The sequence below is a fragment of the Nothoprocta perdicaria genome, unplaced genomic scaffold (genome assembly GCF_003342845.1).
Source record: "Nothoprocta perdicaria isolate Ctin4 unplaced genomic scaffold, notPer1 scaffold_75, whole genome shotgun sequence".
Lineage (NCBI taxonomy): Eukaryota > Metazoa > Chordata > Aves > Tinamiformes > Tinamidae > Nothoprocta > Nothoprocta perdicaria.
In genome coordinates, this window is record NW_020456032.1 from 1503453 (window position 1) to 1524162 (window position 20710).

Consider the following 20710-nt stretch of genomic DNA (forward strand, 5'->3'; position numbering starts at 1 on the left):
TCTATAAATATCTGTCTCGATATGTTTAATTTGCAGATGAAATTAAGCCTGTGAAGAAAGGGAAGTCTGCCTTTTCATGTGTGGGCTGTCCAGCGCTGCCCGGGATATCAAAGTGAAACGAATTACAAAGCCCCGACTCTCTGGGATTATCCAAGAAACCTTGTAGGTCCCCAGTGACAGCGGTTAGGGGATCAAAAGGTGTGGTGCTTATGCAGAAAGGCAGAAAAAGCCAGGGTGAGGCTTAGATCATCCGCGAGCAACCACGTCTCAGGTCGGTTTACAGAGGTCAGAGATTTCCAGGGAAATGAAGTACAGGAGAGCCTGGAAAAGTAGAGGAGAGACGGGAAGAGCTTGGGGTTTCGTGTGGATTTGGGATTAAATATTAACTTGTTACGGTGGGTACCAAGAATAAAGTCTCATTAAATGGGTATGTGCTCGTTATTGTGGTGAGCAGAGACTGGTAGCACTTGAGCTGCATAAGCATTTCCAAACTACGCTATTTTCAACTAAAGCTTTCTGAAATCCACATCTTTCATGCTGAAAACATTTAGTGTGAGGATGAAGAGGCAGGATAAAGTCCACCTTGAAGCACTTACCGAAAGGAAAGCAGGATCCATCAGTCAGCGTTTCATGGTGGCGTGGCAAGGTGGGAAGCTCATCTCTGCCAAGAAAAGGTCTCAATGGGATCAAAGGTCTCAATGGGATCAATGATCAATGGGAAGCTCTTTCACGTACCAGTGAAAACTCTTTGGTGCATTGAGTTTCATAATAACACAGGTGGGGCAGCCTTGCTGGGTTTTTGGATGGGGTTTGTTCACCAGGCTCGCAAGGCACTTAGCAAAGGCCTATGTGTCTGCATAAAGAAGAAAGAGCACAGGACCATGTAATAGGCTTGCATCAGAGTTAGACCCTGATGACATTTTTATATTAAAAATACTTAGTTGAAAAACTCCTCTTTTATAATCCATTTTGTTAAAGAAATCGGATTTTTTTTCCTTCTTCCCCCAGTTTTATTGAACTTCTCAATCATGGTAGCTTTTTTTTTTCCCTTCACTTTTCCTCCATTTCTGTTCTAAACGGTTCCTTTCAATTATTTTGTGCTCTCCTTTTTATTCCTTTTCTTTTAAGACTTGAGGAGACAGAAGGAGGAAGACAGATTACAATTTATACTGTAACAGAAAGCGGATGTATGGCAGAGAGTCTGATATCTACCACTAGTAATATTTAATAAGGAACCAAACTACTGAGAAATCTGAAAAGTCTGCAAATGATTTCTGAAACTCTCCAAAGTGGAAAGGAGCTTATCTAGCAGAGGAGAACGCTGCCTGATAGAGTAAGGTACAAAGCAGCTGAAAGGAGGTTGAACTGGTATCTCTAAAGACTGTCCTTCCTGCTATGGAGAGTTATGGACACTGAGCAGAGCTCCCTTCAAGCAGTTCTCGGCACCTGGAAGTAAAACCTGAAGCTTCCAGGGCCATAGGAGATTTTTCTGGAGGGAGGGAGATAGCAGCTCTGCTATGGCAAGAGGCCTAGGGATGCTTCATGCAACTGCAGCGCGAGGGAGCAGCTTGTCCATGAGGCTCACGTGCAAGTCCAGGTGACAGCACTGCTCCCATTGCAAGGCTCAGGTGGGCAACGAGAAGCCCTGGGTGCTCGGCAGCAAGTGCCCCAATGCACCCCGCTCTTTTGGCAGAAGGACCAGAAGGTGGCCAGATGAGCTTTGTATGAGCTTCCACCTTGTGCAAAATGAGCAAAAGTGAAGAGCAACAGCAGCTGCTGCAGGTGATCCTCAATCCTCCCAAGGCCTTAAAAGCAGCAGCTGATCCCTATAAGGGTGATGTGGTTGGGAACATGTTGGGTAGGGATGAGCAGAGTTGAGCATTGCTCTTGCTTGAAGAGTGTGGACCTGCCTTGGCTTGAAGCTCACCTGGAAGGGTTCAGTACCTTGCTGGAACCTTCTGGGAGAGGTGGAATTGCTGTTGGGAGCTGCCATTGATGAAGAAGCAGGTATAGTGAACTTTTATTCTGGTTTAAAAGTAAGGATGTTTTTCCCTGGGTATGGCTCAGCCCTCTGCACGGGTTCAGGGCTGTGCAGCAGCTTGCTGTGTGTGCTGTACCTTGAGCAGGAATGAAATTGTTCTTGAACATTTGGGTTTGATTACTCAGTGAGAATTTCTTCTCCCTGAGAACTGCTTCTCAGGGGGAAGGGGAATAGGTGTTTGTTTTAAATCTAGCTGACTCTTCCATATTTGCAATCTGAGATGATCTCAGGTAAAGGGCTAGATGCAGATGCTAGGTGCGTAGAGCATCTTTGTGCGCTGGCTTGAGAAGTACAGTTTAGATGTCTCTAAGAGAGGAGCTAAAGCTGCATGTGCCAAGTTTGATAAATATTTTGGTCTGGAGGGAGATATGTGTGATGGTTAGCTGTGGTGATGCCTGTGGATGGGACATAAGGTCTGTGCTTGTATCTGGCAATGCAACCCAAATCTGAGCCTGGATAAAAAGGAGGATATTTGTCAGAAGCCTAATCAGTCTCTCTGATACAGAGCTATGCTGGATAATTCCATACCCTACTTGAAGATACCACTTTTAAAAGACATTCTTGGAGGACTCTTTAATGTTGCTTTGTTCTCCTGCTGCTATTTCTAGCTGGCATGACTTTGCATGGAACAAGGGAATAAGGTGGGCAGTTGCCCAGTGATGCTTCCTGCAGCATTCCCAGTATAAGATAGTCACCACCTCTGTCTTGGGGGCAAAAATATTGCTCTTCCTATCAACTGTTTAGAGCTAAAGATGCGCTGACCTGGTGATGTAGCAATTCTTATATATTTTTAGGGTCTGCAACTGAAATTAGTGCAACTGAATTGCAACTGAAATTCAGTACAATTAGGGATTGCACTGAAACTAAACCTGCCCCACTGAAACGAAGCTCATCTTGCTGAGAGGGGCAGGCAAGGATTGTGGGGGCTCTTAGGGGACCTACTGATATAGTGTCCAGCCCCTTGGAGCCTTTGGGACAGTGAGTTGTGTTGCTTTTTCCAATCAAACTAAAAGCCTAATCAAACTTAAAGCAGGAGCTCTGGAGTTGGTGGTGCTAAACTCTCTCACAAGCCTCCATAAAGCGAGGCTTTGAAGGTAGGAAAAGGAGGAACGGCTGCAGTTGTGCCTCTGCCTCCAGAGGTGCCTCCCTTCAGGTGAGGGCAGGAAGGACAGTCACTAAGAGGCTCTCTGGGAGGCTGGAAACCTCCCCATCTCCTTGAATCCTTTACTCACAATGAGTGATCAAAGCCCAGCCATTCGATTTCATAACCTGAGTAAGTGCTTAAAAAAAAAAAAAATTCACTCCCTAAATATTCTGGGCGAAGATTATCTGAGTCTTGGCCGCTTCGCCTGGGAACAGTCTCTTCTGATTCAGCTTGTTCAAATCATCTGAACAGTTCTTAGTGAGGGGTAGGGAGGGAGAGGGGGGGAAAAAAACCCTTCTGTATCCTCAAGGCAAGTATATTTGGGCAAAGCAATAAGAGAGACTTTAAGAGGTTTGGAGGTTACAGTGGGAAATAGTAGTTATTCCCAATAAGCAGCGTTAAATGAAGTGCTGCTGACAGTAGCCTGAGGCAGGTTCAAGAGTTTCAAGATTTGCAACTAAGAGATTAACCAAAATAGATGTCTTATTATAGGCAAGTTTGTATCTAAATCATTTAAAGTGCCTTTAGATGCCGTAATTTTTTTTTTCTCCTAAGTGTTCATAGTATATCTGCAGCGTCTTGACTTTCATGAACGAATAATGAAAGGGACCTTGATCTAAGTGAGTTTAAGCCCCTCTCTGATGAGGGAACAAGGACCTTGGTGGATCTGCAGACTCCTGCCTGAAAGGAGGCTGCTTTAATGGTGCTCACACTTTCTGCAGGGAGGAGATATGGCCCAAACCTTCTTGGCTTCCTCAGCTGGTTGCAGCACAGCTGGTGGGTTAGTGAGTGCTCTGGAAAAGAGGAGGTGGCACATTGGGATATAGACCCTGCGCCAGGCTGGGGCTGCAGGTGGGCAGCAGGGTGACGTGCCATTCCTGAGCCTGTTTTGTTCTTCTGTGTCAGAATGGCAACTATTAAACCAAGACTTCAACCGTAGCAAAAGCACCTCGGAGGCTCTACAAGAATAGTAGCAATATGGGCCTGAGTTGGAACAACCCTAAGTTGCAAAGGCTAGAAGATCTCCAGTGTAATGAGAAATGTAAATGAGAATTCCTGTATCTAGGTAAAGCAAACACAAAGAATATATAAATATCTTCTCTGGGTTGTATCGTTCCTGTCACCTCCCAAATCTTGTCACTTATTAATTCCCAATGGCTTTCTTGTGTAACCCTGTTGTCAAGCAAACTCTGCTCTGAATTTGGGACTTTGCCTCCTCTGTCTCTTTACTTCTATAGGAAACTGATACTTCAATGTAGGGCTGTCAATAAAGGATTACAGAATGATCTGAGATGAGTTTGGACATTCGGTGGTGCTGAGCCGTGGCTATAACTTGGAACAAGGAATTTCTAAGCTTGACTGGGCTGAAGAATCAACAGCCGAGCTAGCAAAGACTTATGCGGAGTTGCATGTCTAAGGGTGCTAAGCCTTAAGAAAGGGAGTGTCTCACATTGGTCGCTTCTGAGCAAGCTTAAGAAGAAACCGCATATAAAATACAAGCTCTATATGTTGAAAAGAGAAAGGATGAGCAGGGCAGAAGGCCTTAGAGGGAGCTGATCTAAACCTGGGAGAAGTCTAGAGCTCTGACATGGAGATGGGAACGTGTATGTAGGCATTTGTTATTCGGGTGAGGTGTCTGTGCTGCTTGCCTTGGCTCAAGTACAAGGACCTGATTTCCAGAAGCTCCCCAAAGTAGGGATGTTTGTTTGCTTTGGCAATTCCACCACCCTGTGGAGGTGATCTGTAAATCCAGAGAGACTGTAGAACTGCAGCCCTGAAAACGGATCTTACCAAAGGAATAGGCCAGAAGAGCTGGAGCCTGAGAAATGACTGGAGTTCCAAAGAGGTTTACAAATGTGAGGGTTTGGTTCTGTTGGCAGTGTCCAGGAGTAAGCTGGTTAGGCTCTTGGAGAGGTTGGGCACGTGGCGTATCATGGGGAGTCGGTGAAACTCAGGCTCACCCATAGGTAGAGAGATGATGTGGAACACTTGATGTGTCTTGGGGTCTGGAAAATCAGTCGTTCATTAGGAAGGACTAGGACATTAGGAAGGAAGTGTATATGTAATCCTATTTAAAATAATAGGAAGAAATACCCCCACCAAAGGATTTAGAATTTTATGGCCATCTGACAACAGCATGACTTCTCTGTTCAGCAGGTGTGTGAGATGTCATTTGGGAAGCAAGATAAAGGAAATGAAAATTAAATTCCCTCTCCTATTTCGTTGAGGGAGCAAGCTGGCGGTACTAACTTGCTGTGAGTGGCTGGAGCTAGGTGGCAGAGCTGTCCCCATTGCTGAGGGTAATGTGCGGCTTCATGTTTCATGTTCACATCATTGCAGTGTTCACCATGGAGCTGATGCACAATATCACCAAACTGCAGCACTTCTGTGAATTGAGGAAGACTCTTTATTTATTTATTTATGGGGGCTGGAGGCTGAGTGTGGGGAGGCTTGTTTTCCTTTTTTCTTTTTTGAGCAGGCATGGTAATTGACTGCTGATCTCACACCCCCGTGCCTCTCTGGGATTCAGTATTTCCTCTTAGGAAAATGGAGAGGCAAAGGAGACTGAGCATTTGGCAGGGCTCCCCATTTCTTGTAATGAACCTTTGGATCACAGGTATGGACTGTTACTCCATACTCATTACTTGCACAGTACTGACTATTACATTTAAGAGGACAGGAAGGAACAAAGCTGAAGCGCATGAAGACTATTCTGCTTTTATGGGTCCCCACGCACCAGCCAGGTCATTCCAGGTTTTCATTTCCTGCAGTGAAAGGCCAGACTCCAAGAGTAACATCAGCAAATGGAAAATCAGCTTTACTGGAGGCCATAATTACTGCAGGTCCAGAATTCAGATGCTCCCTCTTTGTCCCTTTGCTCAAATTCCCCCATGCCGTACAGACGTGTGGCTGCAGAAGAGGCTCCTCCAAGCTGGCCCGCGCTGAGATCCAGCACTGAAACATCCTGTTTGACCTACAGATCTGTCTGAGGACTGAAGTGCTCTATGTGGCTGAAATTAAACTCCTTAAAGTCTCTGAGGAAAGTAAGAGAGCCCCCTTTCCTCATTACACTAGAGGATTAACGTGAGGTGAATCTGTACTTGGATCAGGTCTGATTGCACCAGCCCTGAACAAACACCATGTCATCCAAATTCCCTCTAGATTTTCTGAAGGTTTTATGACTTTAGCTTTTTTCTTAAGGCCCCTGGCTCCCTCGGTGATGTAACAGCATCCCTTTTTTTTATTAAGCTCATCTAGCCCTTGGAGTGGCAGAGAGTGGTGTCAAAAGGTGAACCCTAGGGCTTGCAAATATTTGCAGAAAGCAAACAAGGAGTTCAGGTTGGTGAACAAAGCAGTGTTATCGATTGATATCATGGTATCAAAATACCATGAAATACAACTGTACAATCAAGTATTTGAAGTCTCTGCTTTACTGCCTTGGAGTGTTTCAAACAGCAGCAGAACCCTGTGCTGCCCTGCCAATGTCTCTTGGTTGCTGCAGGGAGGGTCTGTAGTTCTGACTGTTCTCAGCAACAATTTTGCTTGCTCGATGAGCAGGACTACGAGATGTCATCTTAGGCAAACTAGTCACAGCAGCCTCTGTCTCCTCTGGCCCTTCAGAGCTGGTTCGGGCATGGACCTTTGAGCGCTCATAGCTGAGCCTTCTCTGCCCAGCACGGCAATGATTCCCAAGGAGGTGCTGTGCACGTGAGACGTCTGGGTGTGAGCAACGGCAGATATACGTAGCTCTCATACCCCGTTTTGGGTGGCTGGAAATGTGCTGTCAGTGCTACAGCTAGCTTCCTTCAAAGGGTGCCTTCCAATCGCTTAGGATTTATGATATATGATTTCCTGAGAGGGGCGTAGCCTGCGGCAGAGACAGCTCATGTTCTCGGAAAAATTTTATGAAGTCTGTGTCTCTCACTGGATTTTGGCAAGAGACCTCAGTTAAACATAAAGGTTTAGAGGTGGGAAATGCAAAACAGCTGCTACTGTTGTAAGCAAGAGGGAAACATAGAAAAGAGGAAGGCCTGTGGGTACTACACTTGAGTAGTGTTAAATCGAGACATTTTGTTTTACTTTTCTCTTTTTGAGCTGGTATTAGGAAGGAGATCTTAGGACTCGGAACATAAGTGAGGAGAACTGAAAAAGCCTGAATGGTGAATGGAAAAGGAGCCTCTTAGCACCAAAGGGAAACTTGGGAGGCTGCATTAGGCCGTGAAGAGACACATGAGATTCCAGGGCTTTGAAAGGACTGCAGAAGAAGTTACTGATCACAGAATATGAGCCTGTTGCACATTCTCACCAAGGCTTGCAAAGGCATGAAAATCCCCACAGCTTTAACCTCTATCTGGAATTGCGCATCCCAAGAGGATAGGTCAACTGATCCCACTTAGAGTGATTAAATCAGATCAGTCAGATCAAGACTTCTCCTCAAAGTCTTGTTGTCTTAACTAACTGTGAAGGTGGCCATGGGTAGCCGGTGCAGAGCTCCACCTCTCCTGTGCCCCTGTCCACAGTGGAGCAGATGAACCCTTCAGACCTGATCCTGCATGGAAAGTCTTAGAGAGGCTCCTGTCCAGGCTCCTTTGAGAGCTGTGGTGCCAAATGTTTCGGAGGAATATGCAAGCAGCCTCTCAGGGTCCCTCTCTGGAGGGGAAGCTCTCACTGCCTAGAACACAGTAGGTTATATCCTTTTAATTAAATGAGTATTCAAACAACAGTGGATGTTCTCATTCTTCATATAATGATGTAGTTGTTTTCGTGGCTCTAACGCTCTTGTGACCTCAATATCTTCTGCAGGCGAGTTTCTCAGGTTAATTATGCATTAAGTTTACATAAGGCTTTTCCTTTTATAATCTGTTTTCAACTTGCTGCCTTCAGATGTACTGAACGTCCTGATACTCGCACTGAGATGGGTGGTGGGTGGTCTATAGAAGCTCTGGATCCACCTTTCCACCTTGTCAGTTCTCTTGTACACTGATATCATGTCCTCTTTGTTTATGACTCTGCTGAATAAGCGAACTAGAGCTTTCCAGGGTTATTTTGTCCTGTGAGTGCTCCTCTGATGTACTCCTGAAACTAAGGGGTGTACTGAGCAATGTGACCAACACACACTTTGTGGCTCACTTTCCTTCTGCTCACTTTCCCTCTGTCTGGGATGCAGAAGTGCAACTAGAAGAGCCTGTTCAGGGATCGCTCGGAGGTGTGCGCTTAAGCTGGTGCGAGCTATCTGTTTTGGATTGAGTGTATCAAGGGAAACAGGGAAAGCCTGTCCTGTGCTTCACAGTGCTTCTGTCTGTCTCTTGGAGATCTCTTTATTTCTCATTTTCTTTGCTTTTCTCTGGGTTTCCTCTATTTTTTCACAAGAGAATGAAAGCTGCAGCTTGTCCACTTTAAAAGTGATTAAGTCTGAGACCTTGAAAATAAGGGTTTCTTAAAGATTGCCTAGTAGGGAATTGGATAATGTCATTCTTCAAGGCAAGCTTTTATTGTTTGCAAAGTAACTTGGCAGGCTTGTGTATTTTGGATTTAGGCATCCTGGTGTATAAGCCAAAGCTAACACACATTAATTAGCAAGAGGCCTAGAACTGTTACAAGGGCAGTCACTTACATGGGCTGGCGTTTTTATTTTAAATGCAAGTAATTAAAAAAAATAAAAAGGGAAAAAGTGTGTTGAAAAAGTCAACATTTAAAAGATGTTATATAAATAACACCCCCCAGGTGAAAATTAGAGGGAATTAGGGAAAGAATAACAGCTAGGTTGCTGGTATAATGGCAGCTGTGATGCTTGGCAGGGGGCTTATCTTACAGGTAGGTGAAACGGAGTAAAGAAGGTGCCCCTATGTGGGAGCAGGACAGTTTATGTGTGTACCTACATGTATTTTTATGTTTTTTTTCCCCCAAACTAAAAAGCCGCACCTCCCTGATGTCATGCACCTCCATCACGTGGTGCTGGCCCTCCATGTGGGAAGAAAGTGGCAGTGCCGGGGCACCTCTTCCTTCCCTTCTTTCTCTAGGACTATATTTCCATGACGTCCTATTCCTGCTGTTTGTCCCAAGGGTATGGGACGGATGGCTCTAAATCTCTTGCCCTGCTTCTCTTGTCGGCAGGTTAGTCAGACCGGCTGAGCCTTTCTTCTTTGGTTCTTCTTCTTTGGGTTCCTCTTGCACCTTCTGGTAAGGAAAACCAATGGCAGATGAATTTACAGCTGCCCCTACCCGGCTAACTTGGGCAGGGCAACATCCCTTACCTCCTCTTCTTTCACCACATCCTTTAGTTTATCGGTGCTTAATTGTAGCACCCAGGAGCCATGAGGAAGGGGGAGGGAGGTGCTGATTGACAAGGAGGGCAGGTAGGCAGCAGAGATCCATCCACCTAGGGGTGGGTCTTAATCCTTCCTGTGATGGTACCGGATCATTTCGCGCAGCGTGGGCTTCAGAGACCTGCTTCCACTCCCTAGCGCGCAGCCCGCTGCTAGCCAGTGCCGCAGCGCTCGCCTACTCCGGCCATGCTGCCCTTCAGGGCTGGAAAGGGGTGCTGTGTTGTATGCAGAGGCTAAAATGGAGTTGTGGGGTGAAGAATCTGCTGTAGTTCTTAAAAGTGGCCTGGTGGTGTTGGGGCGCAGTCTCTGTGGCCATGGCTCCCAGCCTGCGCCTTGCCGCGCAGGAGGCCGAGGCCTGAAGCTGGGATGGCTCCGGTGTGTGCCGAGGCTTCCCGGCAGCAGCCAAGGCGGATGCCGCAACGAGCGTGATGTTGGACAGCCCTGCTGAGAGCCGCCTGCCCGCAAAGCAAAGCGGTACTGCGGTGTCCTGCGCCTTGTCCCTTGGCGATGGCCAAGCTCTGCCTCTCCGCTGGCTGCATTTAAAAGGCTGCATTTAAAATCCGCCTGAGCGATGAAACGCGCTTGTGCGAGAGGCTCGGGCACAACGGCAGGGGAACAAAAGCCGTGTATCCCCGGCGGGGCGCGCGCTTGGCGGCGGGCCGGGCTCGGTGCCAAGAGAGGCACAAAGAGCCGCGGCGGCCCGCGGCAGCTGCCAAGCCTAGCGGCAACAGCGACGCGGGCGCCCCGTTGGGGACGAGCTGGGTCTGGGGGCGGCCGCGGCGGCCCCTCGCGCCTGCCCCGCCGCCTATCCCCATCAGCCAAAATGGCCGCCGGCTGCCGCCCCCCACCCCCCAGTGCCGTTCCCCACGCGCTGCCTCCCGCGCGCTCGCTCCCCGCTGCCCGCGCGCTCCCCGCTCGAGGCTCTCGGCGCGAGTGCCGGCGGCCTTGAGCGCGGACGCGCCGGCTGCGCTCTGTCGCCTCGGCGTGCCGGCCGGCGAGATGCCATCTCGCGCGCGTCCTTCCCGCCGCTAGCCGCGACCGAGGCACCGTTGGCGCTGCTGCAGCCTGACGCGCCCCGCGCGCTTGACTCGCTTGATTTGCATATGCAATGCAGCCGCACTTAATGAGTGTGAGTAATTATGCCAGTTGGAGGGTTGGTTTGTGTGGGGCGCGCGGCGCTGGGTTTTGTCGCGTCCTTCCCCTTGGCGATTCCCAGGTGTCCCGCAGCCCTTGCCGCTGGCCTGCGGCGTTGCCGCCTCGGCACCTCCTTGGCTTCGCGGTGGGCGCGGAAGGGGGGACCGGGGGTCAGTTGGCACAGCAACTGTTGTTAGGGGACAAAAGGAGCCTTTCTTGGATACAGTAGCAGCTGCCAGCCAGCATAGCGAATGCGCGAGGCTTGGCACCGCTCCAGCTTCCTTGAGGGCTGCAGAGGGATGGTATGTTGGAGGGTAAGACTAGCTAATTAATCTTCCGGCAGGGAACAATGTAATATCAGACAATTACAAAGGCAGAATGAAATTACTATAGTGGGAAGGCTGGCATACGAATTTCTCAAAGGGTCCATCCCTCAGTCCGCTGCTGTATTACTTTATATGCGGGGAAAGCACTGGCTGTACATGTGCTTTTCAGTGCGTGTGTTTTTGTTTTGATTGAATTACATTATATGTGTTTGGAGGAGGAGGAGGGGGGGATCTGGGCTTGACTGCACAGCAAGGGTTTTGAGAGAGGCATGGGGAGACGAGCCCGCCAAAGCAAAAAGGTAACCCGCCACACCAAGACAACAGAGATTGGGTCATCAGCAGCACGATGGGATTGCAGGCTTGGAATTTTTATTTCCTTGTGTCTTGTGCTTGTGTCTGATGGAAACATCTCCTGGCTGCAGAGTCTTGCTGCCTGGCAAGGGGGAGCTGATCTCCTTCTGTGATTCTGCAGAGAGAAGCCCACAAAGAGCCTCTGCAGCTGCTGAAAGTTATGGAGGAAACACACCTACAAGCTCAGCAGTGGTAATTGCCAATAATTAGCTGTAATCACTGGTACCTACAGTTGGGATGCTGTGATGAATGGGGCCGTGCAAGCCGCATGGTGCAGGCTCCCTGGCTGTTTATTTGCAGTGGGGAAAGATTTAGGAAAGTCTCATTTATCCTGGAGCACTGGAGAACATCAGTGGGAGTTCAGCCTCTGCAGTATTAGCATAAGAAACCACTCCTCCTTCCCTCCTTCCCTTTTCAGGGCTGTCTGCCTAAGCTAATGACTCTCCTCCCTCTGTGTCTTTCTCCCTGGATGAAGCTTAATGTAATGAGGTTTCACATTAAAAACCAATGTGGCACAGTGTTGGTCAAATTCCCTTTGTAAGGCTGTGTGTGCACCTCTGCGTGAGGCCTGGGCATGGCTGCAGAGCCCTGGCCGTGTTCCTCTTTGAGCGAGAAGTGAATCTGGAGCCGCTCCAGCCCAGTCGCTCGTTCCGCTAAGCAGAGCTTTTGTTTGGTGCCTATGCACAGCAGCTCAGCGCAGAGATGGCTTTTAAACCCCGCTGCAAATCTCTTCCTACCTTTCTTGGATGCTGTGCTTGACTGCTAGTGGTCAATGAAGATAAAAGCAAAACTTGAGTTGAATGTGTGCTTTTTGTGGGTTTTTTTTTGGTTGCTTTGGTTTTTGTGTGTAGGTTTTTTGGGGATTTTTTTTTTTTTTTGCAAGGGGGGAGGGTGGGTGGAGGCAGAGCAGGGGTAGATAATCCCAATAATGTCAAGAGCTGCCTTGGCAAACTGGAGCTCCTTTCCCCAGGTGCGGGCCAGCAAGAGCTCCCTGCAGTAGCAGGGAAGTCTCCAGCAGAAGTTCACTACTAGCACATGGAAATGGGAAGTGTGTAGCAAAAAAAAAAAAAAGCAAGGATTTCTGTGTCTGGCCAGCATGTCAATGGAGGCAGGTGGAAGTGCCATAGTAGCCACTGGAGATCCTGAGAATCGACAGGGAGATTCCAGTCCTTGTACCGAGCACTGCCTGGTCCATGTCCTCTGCACTGAAGGCATCCTAGGAGATGTCTGTCTATCTGATTTGATTGGGGCGTTTTACTTGGCTCATTAAATAGCAGAAGCATTTGCCAGTGGGGTGAAGACCCTGTTTCCTGTACAGGTCTCTGAGCACTTGTGTGTGTGGCAGTTCTTTATTCCATTTGACTGGAGGAAAAGGAAGACCTGATGCCTCCTTGCCTTTGGAGGCTGAGCTCTTTCTGATATTTGCAGTGTTCCTGTCAGCCTGAGATCAGAGCTTGCCTCCTGGCTCTGCAGCCTGCTGAGTTTCCATCTTTGTTCACCTGCCTGCAGCTCATCCTTGGGGATCAGTTTTGTGGGAAGCTCCTGCCAGATCTCCCTTTGCAGAATTACCCATTTCATATCAATGTGTTTACTGCACCTATCATGGACTTTCTCCTCAAGGTGTTGATGAATTTGAGCCTAGACCTTGGCAAGTGAGAGAGTGAAGAAACTAAATATAACCAGATCATAAGTGATAACTCGGTGGGGCTCAAGTTTGAATGTTGGTCCTAATTAGAAATGATCAACATCTGCCCTTGTTTGGGGCTGTTTGTGAAGTTCTGCACACCTATGGACTTGTGCTGTTCAGGTCCCTTTAGGCCCAGCCTTGCTTCTAATCGTCTGACTGGCAGTCCCTGTGATCCAGAAGGTTGTCTTGTGCGGGGAGGTAGAAGACAAGATTTGAACTGTTCCATATTCAGCGATTGACACCGCAGACTGTCTGTGTTTTCTGTCTTCTTGGCTGCACTTCAAAGTCTTTGCTTTATGGATCTCTTTTGGAATTCTCTTTTTGCAAGGTGGAGGGAACCTGTTATTAAAACTTTACTTACTTAAAATTGTACAATTAAATAAGTCCTTCACAAGCAGCTGACTAAATGGAGGTCACCTGGGGTGGTCCTGGTCTCCATGGCCATGCTTCACGGTGGTGGAGGTGGTGGATCTGACCTAGTTGGAGCACTAATGCAGAGCAGGTGGAGGCTGCCCTGGAAAGCAACTGTGCTGGTGCTCGTAGAAAACAAGTTATGCAAGTTGGAAGGTCAGAATGGGAAATAGGGCCAGCTGTGTCTGGATAGTGTTATCTACCACCAGATTTTCTTACCTCTTTAAATACCTTTAGGCTGTAAGGTAATAGTTACTGTGATCTTGAGATCCATGTTCTTCTACTGGCTTTTGTCCTCTAGGCTGTCAAATCCTGATCCTCCAGGAAGAGGGGAAGTGTCTGTGACCTGCTTGCAGTCTCCAGCCTGTCCATTTGAGGGTTAGGCTTTCCCTGTGAGAAAGGATGATTTTCTACCCCACCTTCCCCTAGAACAGAGGAACACTCATTAGGAATGAGCTGGTCTGAGGAGGACGAGGAGGTTGGGATGGGAGGTGATAATGCCTGGACAGGCTTTCCACCAAAGGAGGTGTACCTTGACTCGGCTCTTTTTTATTTTCCCCCCCTTTATGTCAAGTTGTTTCCCCACAAATCCTGCAGAGCCTCTCCAAGTCAACCACTTGAGTTAGGAAATGTAATTTGTAATAAATCTGTATTACAGTACAAGTAAATCTGCTTCAGTGGCTATAAAAATTAAGTCCTTATCCTAAACATTATTACATAGCTTTTAAAATGAATTGACTGTGGTTTGTACCCTAGTATGTGCCATTATTGGTAATTAGTGTAACAAAATAACATTGCTGTAATATTTCCTGTCTACCCCTCCCCCAAGTGGGAGACGTTTCCTATTAGAGAATCAGAATTGCAAATGCAATGCTCGTGCGCAGAGCACTTGCTTTGGCTTTTCTCTCTTTTTTTTTTTGGAGGATAATTTGCTCTTTTTCCATGTCTTGAGTTGTGGGTTTGTTGGGAAATTTTGCTTCTGGAAATTTTGCTTCTTGGTAGTTGGTCATGGTTCTAGCCTATAGAAGGTCCTGATGGACCTTCTGGAAGATGTCTGAGGCTCTTGGGCCTTTCCCCCGAGTTTTAACTCTGTGGTCAGTTGATGCTGAGGTTGCATGCCATCTCCTGGGATCATGCCACCTATCTCAATGGGTTTTAAGGGATCTGTAATTGTGAACTGGAAGATTTTTTTTCTAGTCCAGCCCATGGTTCTGGGATATGAACTGAACGCAAGACCAGGTAAAGCTTCAATCTGAAAAAAAGAAATGCACAGTGAATAAACTACCTAGGGAAAGGTAGGCGTGTTCGTTAGGGTCCTGGTTTTCCTCCTCCTCAGAGGAAACAAAAAAAATAGCCCTTTTCCTCCCCCCCAACTCGCCCCTCTATTTCTCTGCAACTACAAAGTCTAGAAACGTATTTTTAGGGAATGAAAGTTTAGTTTCTCTAGTAGCCCCAGGAGATCCATTTTAAAATTGAACCAACTTGTAATAAGAAGATGGGACCAGAAAAGTAGAAAGTCAAGGGGGAAACTTGATTTTCATTCTGTCCCCAGCATGGCATTATGGTTTCTAGAGTTTTGATGGCAAGATAGTTTCAGAAGTCTCTATAATGTCCACAGCTCGGTCACCCCAGATGTTACATAGCAGACGCTAATGAAGCTGAGTTGGAGTTACCTCCTACACTAGAAAATGTTCAGGATATACATGGAGTAATAGTATTTTCTTGGGCCAAGATCAAGGTGATAAATTGGAATTCTAAGTTGCAATGAATTGCAGTGTGTTTGGGCAGTGCTAGTTGAAACCTTTGATTTGATCCAGCTTTTTTTTAAGCTCTTAGACTGATAGTCTCGCGTTTGAGGAAAACAACTCTTCTGTGATGCTATGTATATTGTTATAACTGTTTTATTTGCCGCTCTTCGTGTCATTGGCGGACTATTTTGACAAACCCTTTGCACATGGACTTCAAAATCCACTTTGAGAAGAAGAAAGTGCCTGTTTTTCTCCATATGCCTATTGTGCGTTTCTCTTCCTCCTAACCCAGAGCCTCTGCTCCAGTGCCACCGCATAGATCATGGAGTGGCTTCCAAGTGTCTCATCCAAGCTGTTCCCTCTTGATTCTTGGTATTTTCGTCTTCATTTGAGCCCCATATATGTGTATTTTTAATGAATCTTTGGATTCTGGATGAGAAACTAAGGGAGCAAAAGGAGTAGTATGTCAATATAGTGGATGAGTCCCTAGTGAAGCTAGGCAGAGATTAGAACAGCCATTTGCATGACCAACTCTGCAATTTTAGATTTTTTTTAAAGCAAAAATCAAATTCTGAAAAAGTATTTTGGGTCACATTAAATACTTAATTCCAATGAAATCAAAGTATTTTGACCAAATCTTTATTTTTTGTTAAATATTTTATGAGAACAACTTAAAATTAAACACACAGGAGTTTCTCAGTGGAAGAATCCCCAGGATGTTTTTGAACCATTGTTTCCATCTCATGAAAGTACTTTTTTCCAAAAGAATTTTTTTTTCTCACACTGCAAATGCTTTTGTATAGCATCTTGCTAGTGATGACTTCATCTGTTGCCAGGATACCTTTTTCTGGAGAGATTTTTGTTTAGGGCAGTGTTTGCCTGTATTTTACATAGTCTTGCCTCTGTTTTTTGAGTGGCTACCTCCAAGCCCAGGGCTGCTGCTGACAAATGGTGGGTGGAGAATTTGCATAGAGGATCTGGGGCTGGGTGTAACTTGCCACACGTGTTACTGCTCTTGGAGAAAGAAACCACACAGATTTCTCTAATCGTCAGCTGTGCAGATGTTTTTCTTTATTCTCTTTGTGCTTACGTGAAAAGACAGGCTTGGGAACTCTAAAAGACGAGGCCAGGTTGGTGGGATCGTGTCACAATTCCTGTGTGTACTTTCAAGGCTTCCAGCACCTGGCCTGCCCCTATCTATGCACACACTTCTCTGCTTGAATTCTTAAAACCAGGAGGTGGGACCTTGTTATTGCCATTATGTAGATTGTGTCCCAAGATCACAACTCACTCGGGCCGCGATTCCTGATCTCTTGTCTAGGCTTTTATTGTGGCAACTAAAAGGCGTGGCTTTTTGGGGGGAAGGAATAGTAGGACAATGCAGTAAAACACAGAAGAGATTCAGCACAGATCAATTCCCGTTAATGTAGGTCACTTATGCATAGACTTGTCTGGCTGTATTTCTTCTCTGGTGTTTGCCTTATGTGCTGTTTATCTGTCTTCTTTGACCCTAAATCACTCTTTCTGTAGCTGGTTTCTGCTTCTGCAGGGAGGTTTGCAATGGGAAAGCAGCTCCAGTTAACCTCTCCTCTTTACGCGCAACTCTGACAGTGTAAGTAGTTTGCTGGTCAGCGGCCAGGTGGCTGTGCTGGTAAAAATAATCTTGCTGATATAGGTTGAGTCCTGAAGCTTTTTTTTGCTGATCTTTCCCATCTTGACAGTTGCTAAAATGGGTGCAGATGGCCCTAGCAGAGCCAGGAGCCTGTACAACTGCCCACGTTACAGATCCGAGCCTAATCACACCAGACACTTGCGACCCAGCATGGAAATAACGTGACTGCAGGCGGGTGCCTCGTTAGCACTGGGCGTCCAGTGTCTGAAAGCCAGCGAGAGAGAGCAAGGTGGGTGTAGCCCCCCTGCCTGCTTAGGCTCATGTTGCACCTGGATGGCCACCACCGGGCCCGTGCTGGGAAGGCCCTGCTGGGTGGACTGGTGGCCCTGCTGGGTGGACTGGTGGCCCTGCTGGGTGGACTGGTGGGTATGTTCTTTCCACTCTTGTGTATCGGCTGGCTGCCAGATGCAGGAGGATAAGCAGAAGTGGCTGAGTTTGGGCAATTATTTTTGCCTCCCTGTCTCGGGGGATGCGAGAATTGTTGAATCACTTTAAGCGAGCCAAAAGAAAAGACGGGAGAATATTTGCCGAGAGAGAGTGGCTCCGTGGGAGATGCTGTTTCCCATATGTGTTATTTACTAGCAGAGAAGGCCCCTTATCTACGGGCCCAGCGCTGGCTTGATGTGGTGGGCTGCTGCTGGCGTCCAGGCTGGCTCTGCTCGTACTGCGTGGTGTGCACAGGGACCTTAGCTGCGAGATCTGGCCTCTCGCCTCTCCATGACCACCTGTAAGCGAGAAAGGGAAGCAATTTCCCACTATTTCTTGCTGACACGGAGCGATTTCCCACTATCTCTGGCTGACACGGAGCGCCGTGCCGGCACCTCGGGCAGCCGCAGAGCAGTTAGAGGCGCTGGCCGCGCGCACGCAGGAGCAATGCAAACAATTTACTGTCCTGCAAGGCTGCTACAGCAGCGCCCATAAACGGCAGTGTAAAGGGGAGAGCTGGGTGGGAGCTGGGAATACACGGACAAACACAATTCTCCCTTAATTTAATAGCACGGCCCATTCAGCAGAGAATATATTGTAAAGCGCTCTCAGGTTGGATGGCCTCCTATTGTGTCTGGCCTTTGAAGTGCTGATTAGCTGGGCTGGGAACACACTGATAAAAAGTTAATTTCTATTTGCTGTTGCTTTGTAATTGGATGAACACGAAAGCAATTAAATATTAAAACATACAAACAAATAACGAAGTCACTGTAATTAGCCAAAGTTTGATCACTGTCATATTTATTTAGGAGGAGATGATACGTCTCAGCAGGTGACATTTTAAATACCCTTGGCTGCTTTGGTGTTGTCTTGAGAGAATGCTGAATAATGTACGGAGGATTTAATTAAAGCCCATTGTAAATCAGCGGTGATGACAGGGAAGTGACAGCCACATGTTGAAAAGAGAATTAGGCCACAGCACGAGAGATTAATTAAGTACAGAGTTCAACCTAGGCATTGGGCACTGGACCTTGAGTTGGACTGAGGAGGACTACTTGCCTTTCAGAGCGATCTCCCTTGGTCTAAAGCTTGAGGTCAAGAGGGCTCGAGCTTGACCCCTCAAGCAGAGGGCTCCTCTCCTTGACCCTCTGCTCAAGCAGAGGTTTCCCAGCCGTTGACGGGCACGGGGGACACGCAGCTCATGAGAGGAGGAGATGAGGTGCTGGGAAATGCCTTCAGAGTGCGGGAGGGTGCCTGGCATTCCGGAGAAGTTCTCTGTTTCCCTAGCGAGTTGAGGAATCCTGAAAAGACAGGCTGTTTCCTCACGTCTTGAGCAGGAGAGAAGCTGTTGGGAATCTCCAGAATCCACCTTTGGATTTTGCATTAAGGTATCCTGGTTGTCCTTGTCCTTCTCAGCCTCCCCATACTGCCCGACAAGTGCTCTCCAGCAAGGTGTGCGTGGGGTAAAAGCTCCTGGCCGTGCAGGGGTGGGTGGGTGGAGGTGAGCCCCTCGGGTGGAAAGCAGGGGAAACGCAGGCTGAAATCCAGTGGGAGCCTTCAGCACCTTCCCTGGCGCTGCTGGGGAAGAGGGTCAGCGGGAAGCCTTGGAGAGCAGCACGACATGGGAACAAAAAGGGACATAGGAGCAAGGATGCAAAAGGAACTTAAGAAAAGAACTGACTGTGGTTGGTTACTTTAGCAGAATTTGTGCCTTTAGATTATCAATCCTGTTCTGTATTATGCTTTAAAAACCTAATTTGGCCATTTTTAAAAGCAATTCTGCCTCCATACACTATGGAGGGAGATGTTCTTGGCTCATGCCTTGAGACAAAAACTGATATATGGCTGGGGCTGGGAAAACAGTTATCTAAGAGTCTTACAAGTAGCGTTTTAGGGGAAGATTCAGCACTGATTGCCACCTAGAGAGGACATTGGAGCATACCAGACATGAAGATGTATTCCCAGCTACGCACTGGGCTTTCAGTGGTGAATGTATTTCTACAAGGGTTGTGTTGGTGCAAAGGTTCCCATGTGTAACATGGTGCAAGCAGGGGGTAGAGTTTGGCCATGGTTAACACAGAGCAGGGGGGAAAAAACAAATAATGTCTCTGAATATTGCAGTGGCACAAGGGAACCTGGGGCTTCAGAACCTCAATTTGGCAAAATGCGGAATTTTAAAACCTGCAGATATTCCCTGTGTTAGCCTTTTTTCCTGCTGTTGTGCTTTGTCTCAGTGACGTGGCTAAACACCTTCCAGGATCAAGACTTGAGAGGAAAATTAAATAAAAAGTTGGGGCTGGGGCAGAAATAATCCGGGTAACCTTTTGGAGAGACGTGTGTGCGGAAAGCAAGTTACGTGACTCGTTTGTGGGCTGTGTTTGCTGCCTCCTCATGCTTCTGCCTTAGTGTCCCACTGAACCTCGCCTGTGTCCTTCTGCTCCGCAGGGCCCTTGCTGACCTGCGGGCACCTGGGGAGAGGATGAGTGTGAATGGCTCGGCGGGGACCCGTCAGCGCAGAGGAGCCTCTGGTCCTTCCCGGGCAGGTGAGGCGCCGCACGGCCCCGCGTCGCAGCGCCCTGATGTGGCCTTCACCGCTGGAGGTTGTGATTTGCACGTATGACTTTGCATTTCAAAGCCTGACTCTCCCCCTCGCCCTCTCGCAGATGAAAACGAGGAGTAATTGTACACATGGCAGGAAGAAATTCGCTTTATTCCCAGAGGTGTAAATTAATTGATTCAGCCCAGGAAAAAGACCTGGACACTGTTAGAGCCAGCTCCCTGAAGGCATCTCCTCTGTGTACGAGTCTGATCAAAAATGCAAATAAGATCTCGGGAGAAGTGGGAGAGGATGGAAAGCAATAAGAAAATGTAGTATTATCATGATACAAATGGGTAGTGCTGCCTTTTCCGAGTACAAAATCTTTAAAAAAATAATAATTAAAAAAAGAAGATTGTTTCCTCAGAAGGGTTTTGTGTTTCTGTTGGGAGTGCAGAGCAGAGGGAAAATCGCGATGGGAGCTGTGGGAAATTCTGCTCAAAGGGCAGAATTGGAGGTGGCTCTTACAAAGCTCCAAGCTGGGCTCATGTAGCAGCCCCAGAGGAGGGGATCCAAAGCTGCAGCTCTATCCAAAAGTTGGTAGTGATGTGGAGCTGCTCTGACCTATGTGTTCATGGGCTGTGTTCCTGCTTTCCTGGGTGGCTCTCGGCAGCCTTTTGCCAGGGCTCCCTGGGCAGTTTTAACTGTCGGGAAGGTCTTTATCCTATTTCCTGACCTGGTTAATGGCACCCGTGAGATGGGTGGCGTGGCTTCTGTGCGTGCCCCTCTTCTTGGGGGGCATTAGGGCAGTGTGGAGGCCTCGAGGATCACCAGACTGGATGCCAAATGCAGGGGAAGCTTAGGTGAAACGAAGGCCACCGTTCATCTGCTGCTGGTGTGGCAGATGG

At 47.7% G+C, this 20710-nt stretch overlaps 1 long non-coding RNA gene across 1 annotated transcript; it reads left to right on the top strand.

The window, feature by feature from the left end:
* The first annotated feature begins 1959 nt into the window (after nucleotides 1–1959).
* Nucleotides 1960–20170, top strand: LOC112957709. The gene is made up of 3 exons (XR_003251261.1): nucleotides 1960–2007; nucleotides 16890–17069; nucleotides 19712–20170. It is a non-coding gene; the product is annotated as an uncharacterized LOC112957709 (long non-coding RNA).
* Nucleotides 20171–20710: the final 540 nt, after the last annotated feature.